Raw genomic sequence first — 12,273 nt, forward strand, 5'->3', positions numbered from 1 at the left:
ATTGCCTGTAGGTGTGGTTGCAGGAGAAGTGTGAAGGTGTACTCAGAGGTTTTGTAAGAAAAACAAAAGCTATATGAATATTGCTCTGAAACAGCTAATAAAACTCAGTTATTTGTGCCTGCATGAATCTGTAAACTTCATGCACGTGTCAGTTTTTTGGCCTGATCAAGGCAGAAACCTGGCAAAACAGAAAATGAGAGGCCAGTTTTGTTTGGCCAAAGTTTCAGTTCAAGCTGACCTAAGAGCTTGCTGCTGCCCAAAGGAGTAGATAGTCCTCCTCCATGCTGTCTTTCCATGCACTTCCTTTCCCTCACACCAAACACCTCTTCCAGCTTCATTCCTTGCACCAGATTTCATGCTTGTCAGACATTTTTCTGAGGTAATTTAACTCATTAATTTGGCAGAAAATTATACATTTTGGTAGGTGGAGTTGCTTTTCCGGTAGCTCAGCAAGTCAAATTACCCCAGCAAGGGACCAACAAATGCCAAACTCAACATGCATAGCCAGACATGACTGCAAAGAGCCTCAGCTGTGTATCTGAAATATGCCTGGACTCATTAAAGCCCCTATCACACAGAGAATCATATAATTTCCTGAGTTGGAAGGGACTTATGAGGATCACCAGAATCCAACTCCTGGCTCTGTGCAGGACAACCTTAAGAATCACACCATGCTCCTTAGGGTGCTGTCCAAACGCTTCTTAAACTCTGTCAGGCTTGGTGCTGTGACCACTGCCCTGGGGATCCTGTTCCAGTGCCCAACCACCCTCTGGGTGAACAACCTTTTCCTAATATCCAACCTAAACCTCCCCTGACACAACTTCAGGCCATTCCCTCTGGTACTGTCATTGTGCACCTGAGAGAAGAGAGCAGATGCCCCTCGTCTTCCCCCCACAGGGAAGTTGCAGACTGCAAGGAGGTCTCCCCTGGGTCTCCTCTTCTCCAGGCTGAACAGACCAAGTGACCTCAGCGGCTCCTCAGGCTTCCCCTCATGGCCCTTCACTATCCTCATGGCCATTTTCTGGATGTCCTGTAATAGTTCATAAATGGTAGTTCATTTAAGTAAGATATTACCTTTCTGTACACACCAGGTAAATATATGCTTCCATCTAAAAGGCTGAAAACCCCAAAACAAAGCCAAAGCATGATGGACAGTGAGTGATTTTGCAGTTGCCTTTGTGACCAATTCAAGCAGAATTAGCATCAATAATATTTATCTCACCAAACAACAAGGAAAAGTAGTGGCAAAAATTCTCAGTTAAGATGTGGATTAGCTATCACTCCACCACCCTGCTGCAGCCCTATGGATGGCTCGAAGGAAAATAAAATCTGGTAAACAATAGACAAATGGGAAGGGTGATGGTGGTGATGTAAAAGAGATCCAAGAGAATAAATGTTTGTATGTACAAGCCCTGGAAGCAGGTAAAAATCTTAAGCTCTTAGCCAGAGGTATTCAAGCAAGTATGAACAAATCTGGAGAGAGTTGCTTATCAAGACAAGAATGCACCATCTGTAAGTGACACGTAATAGTTACTCTGATATTTCTGATGTGTCACATGAGGTCAAGCCTTTTAACATTTGTCAAGCTGCAAAACAACAGCAAGACTTGAACTATGTTTTACTGTGACTTGAGTCAGAACAGAGCCCAGCCCTGACAGCAGCTGCACAAGAAACAGCTGGCAAAGACCTAACATGCCTGAGCAGTCTCATCACCTCAGATTTTCAGTGTCTCAAGTCTTCTTTGGAAATAAAAAAAAAAAAGTAACAGAAACCGAAAGTAATTTCTTTCCCAGTCAAAGTCTTCTGAACAGCATAAACAGGAGAAATGCTCATCTTCCTGGCATACTGTATCTGCTACTCTATGCAGAACCAAACAAGATTTCTTTTCAAATACTTGTCAGAAAAACAAAACAAGCATAAAAGACAAGAAAGAGTATTTGATTTTTAAAAAATTATGAAATTGAATACTTTTTTTTAACATATAAATCAGTGTTGCTGATTAATCCCAGGACAATAGAGGTACTGTGTGAATCAGAAAAATTCAATAAAACTGAAGGTTCTCCCTGAAGCCCAAGGGACAGTTTGAAGTTTGGCTTGCTGTTTTCTCAAGATCCCTGAAGCAAGCTGCCTTACAAGGACAGACAAAGATTCTGGTTTTTCAGCCTTGGAAATAAAAGGCTAAGTGAGACTCTCATTGCTGTCTCAAGCAACTAAATTGGAAGGCCTGAAGAGGAAGGACCAAGACTCCTCTCAGAGAGACATATTGAGAGCACTACAGGCAGCAGAGGAAATGCCTTCTCAATGCAATCACCGTGGCAGTGGCCAAATATTCAAAATGGGGTCCCAAGAGGTTGCAAAATCTCCAGCTAATAAGGTCCTCAGCAACCTGATCTAAGTTGGTCCTGCTTTGAGAAAGGGTTGGACCAGATCCTTCAAAGGTCTCTTCCCACCCAAACTATTGTGTGATTCTACCTCATCAAAGTGGACAACGATCATGTCCTCTTCTTCCCAGCAGCTTCCGTGACAGCACACATTTGGAAAGCATCTGTGTTTCATCACAGCTTTCTAGGAAGATACACCCCATAAAAAGTTCCTAGTTTGTCACAGCCCCTTCTCCAGCAGAGGAGACTGCACCACGTAGTCTGAAGTTAATCTTACAAAGCTGAAATTTTGTATTCAGGGTACATCTGAGAGATATCTGGACCATTTGCACCAGGGCTTTCAGTGGAAAAAAACCACTCAAGTCAATAAAGAGCCCACCTCTTTCCCTAGACCTTAATGAATAGTCAAGTCCAACTCTGAAAGGCTACTTAGAAGTCAGGAAAATGGGTAACACGAGTAAGCAGAATGCAGACTGGACCAGTGCTTTCACCACAAGCCTTACTGCCCAAAATTTCACCACTAGTTTTGCTCCCTGAAAATGCTGTTTCACAGCACAATTAGCCTAATCAACTGCCCCTTTCCAAAGTGGAAATTCTGTTTCTATTCTCAGTCACAGTCCTATATTTCTCCTGATTTCCTTGTGCCACCCATGGCGCAGGCTTAAGGTGAGCTGACACAAGACCTATTTTGTGGGAACAAAAGTGCATACTTTTCTGACCATAATTAGTCTACTTATGGATCCAGAAGAGCAGCAGTGCTGGTGCAAGAGCAGGGGGAACAGGAGAAGACAACTATACTGCTGGGTGTTGCCTATAATTAAAAGAGAAAAAACCCTTGCAATAGTGTTAGAATAGTAAAGTAAAAAGCAGCCCTTTATTTGGAAGCTTCCATGTGTCCCAGTGGTGATGGGCACACCTGGAATCGACTTTCTATAATTTTATAAGGTTGGTTAATTAATTAGGATATCTAACGTGTACATCCAATAAGAAATTCAGTTGCTCCAGTAACCCACCCCTGGGTCAGCCCCTTGGAGTTGGTCTAAAGGGGTTCTCTCTCTGCCCCACTTCTTATTATGTCTTATTCTAAGTTCCCTACTTGGAATAAGACTAAACAATATTTCAGGAATGTGTTTAGAAGGTCAGTTTATTGTTCTAAAATCTAGGGGAAAGGATAGAAAAGGTATTGGAGCTAGGGCGACGCATTAGCAATCTACAAAACTACAAATATATGAAAAGATATATAAAAAGCTTAGGCATCACAGGGATTCAGAGATCAGCTGAGTTAGAATTTGAAACTGCAGCTTGTAAAGCAAATTCTCTTCAGTGCCAAATAGCAATGTCAGGAGAGGCCCCTCCAAGCAGTGCAAGGCATCGCTGGCAGTCCCATGCCAGAGAGCTGCCAGGAACTGGAGGCTGAGAAGAAAAAACAAGGATACTGATCCAATGGAGTATAAGTATTTTAGAGCAAATTTTTTAGTTTTAGCAGCATTTGGGACCTATTTACCCTAGGCTGTGTCTCCCTTATCCAGCACTTCCCAGTGGTTCCCAACAAAACTGGTTGTACTTTTCATTTTAGCATTAACTGCCCACATCAATATCCTGCTCTAAATGATGCAAATGGGAGTTTCACCACAGAGTTTAGGAGGACAGGGGTAGATGAATACAGTGACTTGTGGGAACACCAGGAGCCTGCCTGGCTTCTGGCACACAGCCCAGCACTTTGAGTATTCAGAAGAGACCATTAGATCATTTAGCCCAACCTGCTGTATATCATAGGGCATTATATTTCACCATCTCATCCTTGCACTCAGTCCAACAAATATGTATCAGGTACAATAAGCTGTTATTCCCTGTATATATGCCAGCCTGAATGAATGACATATTGTTTTCTGAAAAGGTATCAAGTCACTTCCAGTATCCTACAGCTTGCAGAGTAAGACTTCCTTGAATAACTCATGAAAGGGAGGGGAAATCTGACCACTGAAGATTGGTAAAAGTTGCTGTTTACAGGACCAATATATTTGATTAAGTCAGTATCTTATTGGATGGAAATATTCAGTTGCCAGTAAAGATGCTGTGATAAATATTTTTTAGAAATCAGGGTATAGTTCATGATTCAGTGCATGGCGCCTACTTAGATTAATTGCTTTTAATTCCAAATACTAGATTAATATTAGAGTTTTACGCAAGCAATTGTGATGTCCTATTCCCTGGAAGTGCTCATGGACAGGTTGGACGCCTTCCATTAGACCAGGAGCAACCTGGTCTAGCAGGTGTCCCTGCCCATGGCAGGGAGGTTAGAGCTAGATGATCTTTAAGGTCCCTTCCAACACAAACTTTTCTGTGTTTCTATACCTGGTGATGTATGGTGAATTTCAAGATGCCTTACAGCAGAAATTGCATGGTCAGGGTTACCATGCTCCTTGTCCAGCCACCACCCACAGCTCACTCATGTCACCTTCAGCCAAGGCTCAGTCACCTGCCCTCTGCCACCCCATGGTTTAACATTGATGTGAAGGACAGTGCTTGAGTGTTCAAAGCATAGCCAATATAGAATGCAGAATTACTGGCTAAATGAGAGTGCCTCCATTTAAATAAAATATACGAGCATTTTTAGGATATGAATCTCACAACTGTTCACTGAAAGCCCATCTCACTCCTTCATTATCTATCTCACTGTGCCTGCAAAGTGACAGAAATCAGTAAACCCCCAAGGCAACATTTCTGCCATCAAGAATTACCTACTGTTCATGCATTTTCCTCAGGTGCAAGATTGCAATCATTAGCTGTAATACTATAACTCTCTCATGACTTTCACTTCAATTCATGTGTCCAGTTCCAGCTCCACAGCCCAGAAGATACTGAATACTAAAGGGAATCCAGGGAAGATTATCATGATAGCCAGGGGGCTGAAGGACACAGGATATTGAGAAGCAGCTCTAGGAATCAGATTTACTTGGTGTTAAGGTAGAAGGAACGAGACAAATCTCAGTGCTATCTACAGCTACTTAACACTGCTGGAGGTGTAAAAAAGACAGAGCCAGGCCCTTTTCAGAGCTGGCAGCAGTGAGAACTGCAGGTAACACTTGGTACTGCAGACTGCAGCACAGCAGTAACACTGCGGAGTTACCCTGGGGAGCGGTAATGCTGCTCCAGGCTGTATTTCACCTCTTCGACAAGAATTGCAGTACGTGACAAGCACTGTACCTCCACGCCCAAACAACATAGCCAGAGCAGCTTGCAAGCCACAGCACAGCTATTCCCCTGGTCAGGACACTGCCCTGCTGGGAGCCACTCTGGCAATCACACCCGAGCTCCCTTGGCAGCTACACCTCACACAGGCACACCAGCTCTCCTTACCTGCTCCACCCCAGGCTTCCCACAGCAGAGTCCCAGACGTCCAGAGCCCTAAAACAATTTTATCTTAATGCACTAACAAAATAACAGCCCAAGCGACTACCTCCGAGGAAGAACCCTGAACAAAAGAGCCCCATGGCTTTCATCCCCTCACAGTCTAAATACCCAACAATCTGGAGTCATCAGCTCCTGCTGTGTCTGATCACCTGGATGGGCCACAGGTGCCCTGTGTGCTGCCAAGGCTCAGCTGGACATCAGCTCAGCTCACACCCTCCTGGCTTGGGCTTCCCCCCCAGAGCTCCACTTGCAGCTGCTCACCCCGATACCTGCACTGAGTGCTCCTCAACACCCACTGCCCCTGTTTTATTCACTGATGAGAGATATAACCCTGCATTTTTAGGACATGGAGGCTCTGTTAATAGAGAAACTCAACATTGACAATTCCAAACTGCAAAGGGAGTGCAACCAGTTAGTAGATGTTAGAAGAGGCCCATTTGAAAGCATAGCAACTTTTACAGGTCATGTGTATTCATTTTTCACAGCAAGGTCTAGAGGCAGAATGAGAATGGGAATATCATTTTACAAGGGGAAAAAAAATGCGAATTACAGGCACCACATTTTGTTGAACATTCAGTATTCCCACTCACGAAACAACACTATATTCTACCTTCATAATAACTTGAAGCTAATGAAGCACAGCTGCTTTCTGCGCTTCAGAAGTAGATTAAGACACAACAGGATGTTCAGTAAGTGTGTTATAGAAAATCAAATTCCTTAAGGTAACTATATCAGTCTACAGAAAAAAAACCTGCTTGCCAAAACTGGCTCTGTATTTTCACTATCTTGTAATTCCTTTTGATTAACACATTCTCTTACGCTGGATTCAAAAAATTAGAAGCAAAGCTGATGGCAATGAAATCCCGATCCAAGCCCTGCTCTGAGCTGTCTGCATGAATGTATCCTGAGTCTGAACTTACATCCTTTCTTATGTAAAACTTGCATCAAAAAAGTGGTGAAAATACTTATTTCAACAGCAGTTACACAGTTTTCTAAAGTACTGAAACATATTTAGACTGTGTTCGTATTTCAGTCCATGTTGAAAACTGATGCTGTAGTTGTTACAGAAAACAAGAAAAATATAAGCACTTTGCCAAAATTTTCCAAACAACTTTAACATACACCTCATTTTTCATGTATTAGTGTGGGACACAATGTTTTCCAAAATTTATACATTTGTAAGCTAAAGTGGAAAAAAGTATTGGAAAGTACACAACTCCTGTTAAGACACAGGTATTTTCTGCTTCATATTATACTGTAAAACATTCCTGGATTGTAGTTATAATACTTCTGACATTTGAGTTTTACTTCAACCTTTGCACCTGAGAAACGTGTTTTTAAAACACTTCTTGCTATTTTCAAATCACTTTTCCAATTGCCTTTATGCCAACATCATTGATGTGCATCACACCTTGCTCAGATTAGGTCAGATCCTGCTCCAGCTCTGACACTGTAAATCTGGCACAGGTGACTTCAATTAAGATAACTACAGACTGGCATGGATGTAATTTAATACAGAGTTTGGATTCCTTGCTATATTAGTACCCTTTTTAAACACCACTCCTTTAAGGTCTTCACAACTGGGAGATTTAATTGTGTGTTACACTTTACTGAAACATTGAGAATTAACCCCCATTCTGACATACACAGAGCTTTATTATAGTTCTTAGCTGGTTTTCCATTAATCATCCCCACAGTTTGCAATGGTAGGCATGCTGTTTGCAGTGATGTAGGACTAGAGAAGATCCAGTGAAGTCTCTGGGGGAGTGAATATGCAAAAAGGACAAGAGAGAGCACCCAATACATCTATCATGGTCATGCATACACAGCCCCACCTGTTATGCATATTCAATGCAAGGATCTGCTGCTTACTTTACAAGACATTATTAGGGATAATGAATCTGGAGCCTTAGATCCTAAGGAGATGAAAAGGTAGCAAGTGTTTGGTATGCAGATGCACTGAACAGCACACTGTGCTGATTAAAAAAAAAAAAAGCTCTAGGTGGAAACTGTAAGGGGTTTTACTAATGATCACAGGTAGATACAGATGGGGTAAGGAGAGTAAGTTAGACGTTTTCATAAGTTAGAAACATAGAATTCTTAAGGTTGAAAAAGACCAGTAGTATCATTAAGTTCAACCATTAGCCTAATACTACCAAGTCCATCACTAACCCACATTTCTGAGTGCCACATCTACACATCTTTTAAATACCTCCACAGATGGTGATTTTGCTGCTTCCCTGGGCGTTCTGTTCCAGTGCTTGACAATCCTTTTGGTGAAGATATTTTTCTTAATATCCAATCTAAACCTCCCCAGACACAATGTGAGGCCATTTTCTCACTTTCCTGTCACTTGTTGCCTGGCAGAAGAGACCAACTCCCACCTGGCTACAACTTCCTTTCAAGAGTTGTAGAGAGTTAAAGCCCCTTAGCAGAGATGGCCAGAAACTGCAGGGACATCATTTGTTCAGACCCTTCCCTGACATAATTAAGCATTAATGCAAACTCTATGGGGTAAACGAGTCTGCAGCTTATATACTCCACCCATGTGGGCCCTGTTCTGCCATTCCTCCAGCAGCTGCAACCTGGAGGGAAGAATGACATCAGCATCCTACTTGCACCTGAGGGGATCATGATTCAGGGCCCTAGGGACTACTTTTATCCAGCAGGGAATGCCATGGTGTACTACAATCACATTCTCTTCATGACAGTTTAATGGTGCACAGAAATAAATGTTCATCACTTCACCACGCTCTTAAAGCAGCATGGGTGCTCACAGCTGACAGAAACAAATGTTTTTCAGAGATAAAAATGAAATAATAAAGGAAGAAATATTGCAAAAACAAATAGGCAATTAAAACTTATTTCTTAAATATAGCAGGCCTTTAACTGAGACAGCCCTGCCATAATTAAACCATAAAATAGTTATTAAGTGGTCTGTGGAAACTTCTATGAGATAGATATGAGATTTCATTGACAAAAGAACAAGACCCAACTGATGAATGAGGCTGGGATCCATAAGATTTGTAAAGTCTTCTAAAGTTTATTGTACTTTATAAAAAGCTAAATATTACTGCCAAAGTCTATGGAGACCATTCCCATATCTATCTCTCTTTAATGGAGTGGTCAGAAAGATAACCAGGAAATTAATTTCTCAGTTGCTAGTAATGGAGGAATTGACAATTTCCATCAGAAACAAAATAACGTTTGCAATTGCTCTGATTTAATCTCAGTAGCCACCCCGGTATCTTCTGCATCCCCTCCCACTGCTTTCTGTCCTTTCCTTTTCCAAGCAGGATGACAGGCCTGGCAGTTAAATGACTTGGAGGGATGTATGCAGGAAACCATCAGCACAGGCTTCCCAGAAGCACTAACATGAGCTCATTGCTCCAATTCCTTCTCCTCTAGCCCTCTGCACACAGCTATCTATGACTGCCATGTCACCCTCAGATGGTCTCTGCATGGTAAATTTGACACAAAATCAGCTGCACATTGCAGTCCTGTTGGTGAAAATCCTCCCACTTTGTTCAGATCACATTTCAGATACAGATTTGGTTATGATGTGGTTCCAGAGTGAAAAGTGACTGATTGATTCATGGATTGATGAATTTATATACACTGACACATTATTGCAGGAAACATCCAGAAGCAGACTTTAATATCTAGTTTATATATCTAATCAAATGTATATCTAGTATCTCTATCTATGTGCAATGTAGCTTATATAGGTTAAGAAATGGCACAGAAATTCCTTTGACAGGACAGCAAAAAGACTTGCCCTTGCTTCAGAGAGATAAAAGGTACCAATTCAATTTGTTAACCAGGGAAGCAGCTAAGAAAACAGCTGTAATGGGAAGCTGAAGTCAGTAGGATGTAAAAGTACCTGCTAAAATATGTTTATTCTGGACATAGTCCTATTTGTCAAGTCTTTTAACACAAAATGAAGCATTAAATTTGTTCACTTCCCCAGAAGTTGCATATTTCTGTGATTTTCAAACATGCTTCACCATGTGCCATCATGAAAGGTTATCAATTCATTAGTTGCTTCTCTCTCAAAACCACCATTCCTTTTCCTCATTAAAACAGCTGAAGCCAGAATGGGAGCTGCCATTCTCCACAGTCCACCAGGAAGGGATAGAGGGAATCACCACTGCCTCTCACATCCCATCAGGGCCACAGGCAGAAGAGATGCACACAGGAAATTGAGTGAGTCGTGGTGAGGAGATGGGAGAAAAGACTCTGAAGGATGAGGAAGTGGTAAAGGGCAGCAGGCAGTGCTGATGAGACTGGGAGACAGATGAGCTCAGAGGAAAACCATTTAACCCTGGAAGTAGACAAATGGAGTTCCTGCCAGTAGCCATGAGGAAGGAGGAAAGTGGCTGCATCACTGTTGCAGGCTAGATGTGGCCCTTAAAATTTTACACTCCATTGGGACAGGCAGATTCCCCTCTAAAGTCTTAGAAACCAGAGCTGAAAATAAAACACTAGACACATTTGTGATATTAGAACATCAAGGAGTGCTGGGGACCTGACTCATATTTTGAACACATAATGATGGCAATATTGTGACACTAACAGCTTCAATTTACTATAACAGAATTCTCACGGTATGTGTGATGGGAGAACACAGCTGCAAACACTTTCATGGGGAGTGTTAGATGTTTAGTTATCATTTAGGCTGGATTTAATGGCTCAGTCTTCTTTCAGATTAAGAAAATGGGAAGGAAAAAATCCATTTACCTGATGATTGTGTATCCAGGCATTATTGGAATCCACAATAAAAGCTATTATGAGTAATTTTTATTACTGACCAACATTTCCAAACCAGAGCCTGGAGCAAGATGCCCATCCATATTTACAGGGTTTAAGCATATTTGGTCCAAAATTATACATTTTCCATTGATTTTTCTATAAGTAGCCATAAACATTTAAATTACTTCCCCAAAATTTGATTAAAATTAAAACCAAGATCCAGTGCTGGATGTAAAAATATTTATTCAACCAGATATTAGAAACTAAGCAGGATGATCTTCTACTCCAAGGTTGGGTTTCAACACAGTTCCCAGCTTCTCCAAAAGCCATAAAATTTAGCATCATTTGGAGGTTTTATTTTATGCTAATGTTTAGTGTTACTCCATAAAGCAAACCCTAACATAGATACAAAGCTGTCAACATTGCATAAGTAGTGTCAACCCATTGGTCCTTACACAGATGCAGTTGCTGAAGAATCCCTGCCAATGCCACTCTTCCCATGCTAATCTGTGCACCTTGGACACAACACAATACTCTATTTGCATCCAGAACCTCTCTACCAGCAACAGACAAAACAAAATAAATATGCAGCTCTTGTGGAGCCCAAAGGATGACTGAGAAAAGGTAAGAAAAACTGAGAACTAACAGCTCCTGAATACAAAGGCTGTGGAAAGCCAAGCCTGTCCTGCCCGTTGCTTTGACAGCTGTAATCCTGACTGAACCCTTCTGGCACTTTGGACACAGGAATGCCATTAATAATACCTTTCAAGTCATTCCTCCTGTTACCTCTGCTTTACAGTGCCTATTTATTAAATTACTGCCTATCTCTTTTTATATCTATTTTCAAAGCAGAGGCACACAGAGATAGGATTCATCAAAGCAAAAAATAGCTCATGGGTCAGCTGCCCCAGGCTACGTTGCAAACCGAACAAAAAGAATGCTAAGCTGCCTGTCACCAAAATCATCCTAATCTAGAAGTACAAGTACAGTTCCTGTGACTAAGAAAATATTTTTTTGCTATTTGAATGCAAAGGGCACTATTGACATAACCAAATTTATCTTTGGTCATTACAGATCTAAGCTTTTAAACTTTATTTCTTTAAAATACTGGACAACGTCATGCTTTTTAAGATGAAGAAGCTTGGTTAGTGTTTTCCAGAAAATATCGAACTCCAGATGCTCTTCCTCACCCTCCTTTTCATTAATCAAATGTTTTATACTATCCTTACAAGCATGGAGCAGGCTGCCTGCATATTCCCTGGAGCAGATAGTTGGAACTGGCAGCCTACATACAGGGAACCCATATGAACATCTCCTTGACCTTCAGGCTGCTGTGAGGGTCTCTGCTCATACTCAGAACAGCATTTGATCTAAAGCAGATCCTCCTTTTCTGCTGCTTCCTAAACCCCACTGCTCTGTGCTGCAGCACCACTGTGGTTTGCTTATTCTGATACCACAGACCAGAGCAACACCTACTTCAACAACTTAGATGAAAGAGGTTTTTCCATCTGTCTGAAATGTTACACAGGCTGCTATTTAATGACCACTGGCTGAGTTTTGTGCCAAATAACAGCTACAATTGCAAGTATGGGATTTTACTTGTCTAAATAATTACTTTTTATCTCTAGTTTATGATTTCCAGCCTTTGCAGCACACACCTCACATTTCAGCAAGTCTCTAATATGCACTAAAATTTAAAAAAGGAAAAATCAAATAAAGCCTAAGC

General features: G+C 41.5%; 1 protein-coding gene across 7 annotated transcripts in view; it reads right to left on the minus strand.

Moving 5' to 3' along the window:
* Positions 1 to 12,273, minus strand: part of DLG2 (discs large MAGUK scaffold protein 2) — a 981,187-nt gene that overhangs the window by 895,486 nt on the left and 73,428 nt on the right. The window contains exon 1 of one of the 7 annotated variants that reach the window (XM_085065712.1): positions 5,742 to 5,860. The exons of the other annotated variants lie outside the window; for them this stretch is intronic. The gene's annotated coding sequence lies outside the window, so the exon portion shown is untranslated. Of the gene's footprint in view, positions 1 to 5,741; positions 5,861 to 12,273 lie in introns of those variants that run through there. 7 annotated transcript variants of the gene reach the window in all.

This window comes from Lichenostomus cassidix, chromosome 1 (assembly GCF_008360975.1).
Source record: "Lichenostomus cassidix isolate B80296 chromosome 1, HeHo_3.0, whole genome shotgun sequence".
Lineage (NCBI taxonomy): Eukaryota > Metazoa > Chordata > Aves > Passeriformes > Meliphagidae > Lichenostomus > Lichenostomus cassidix.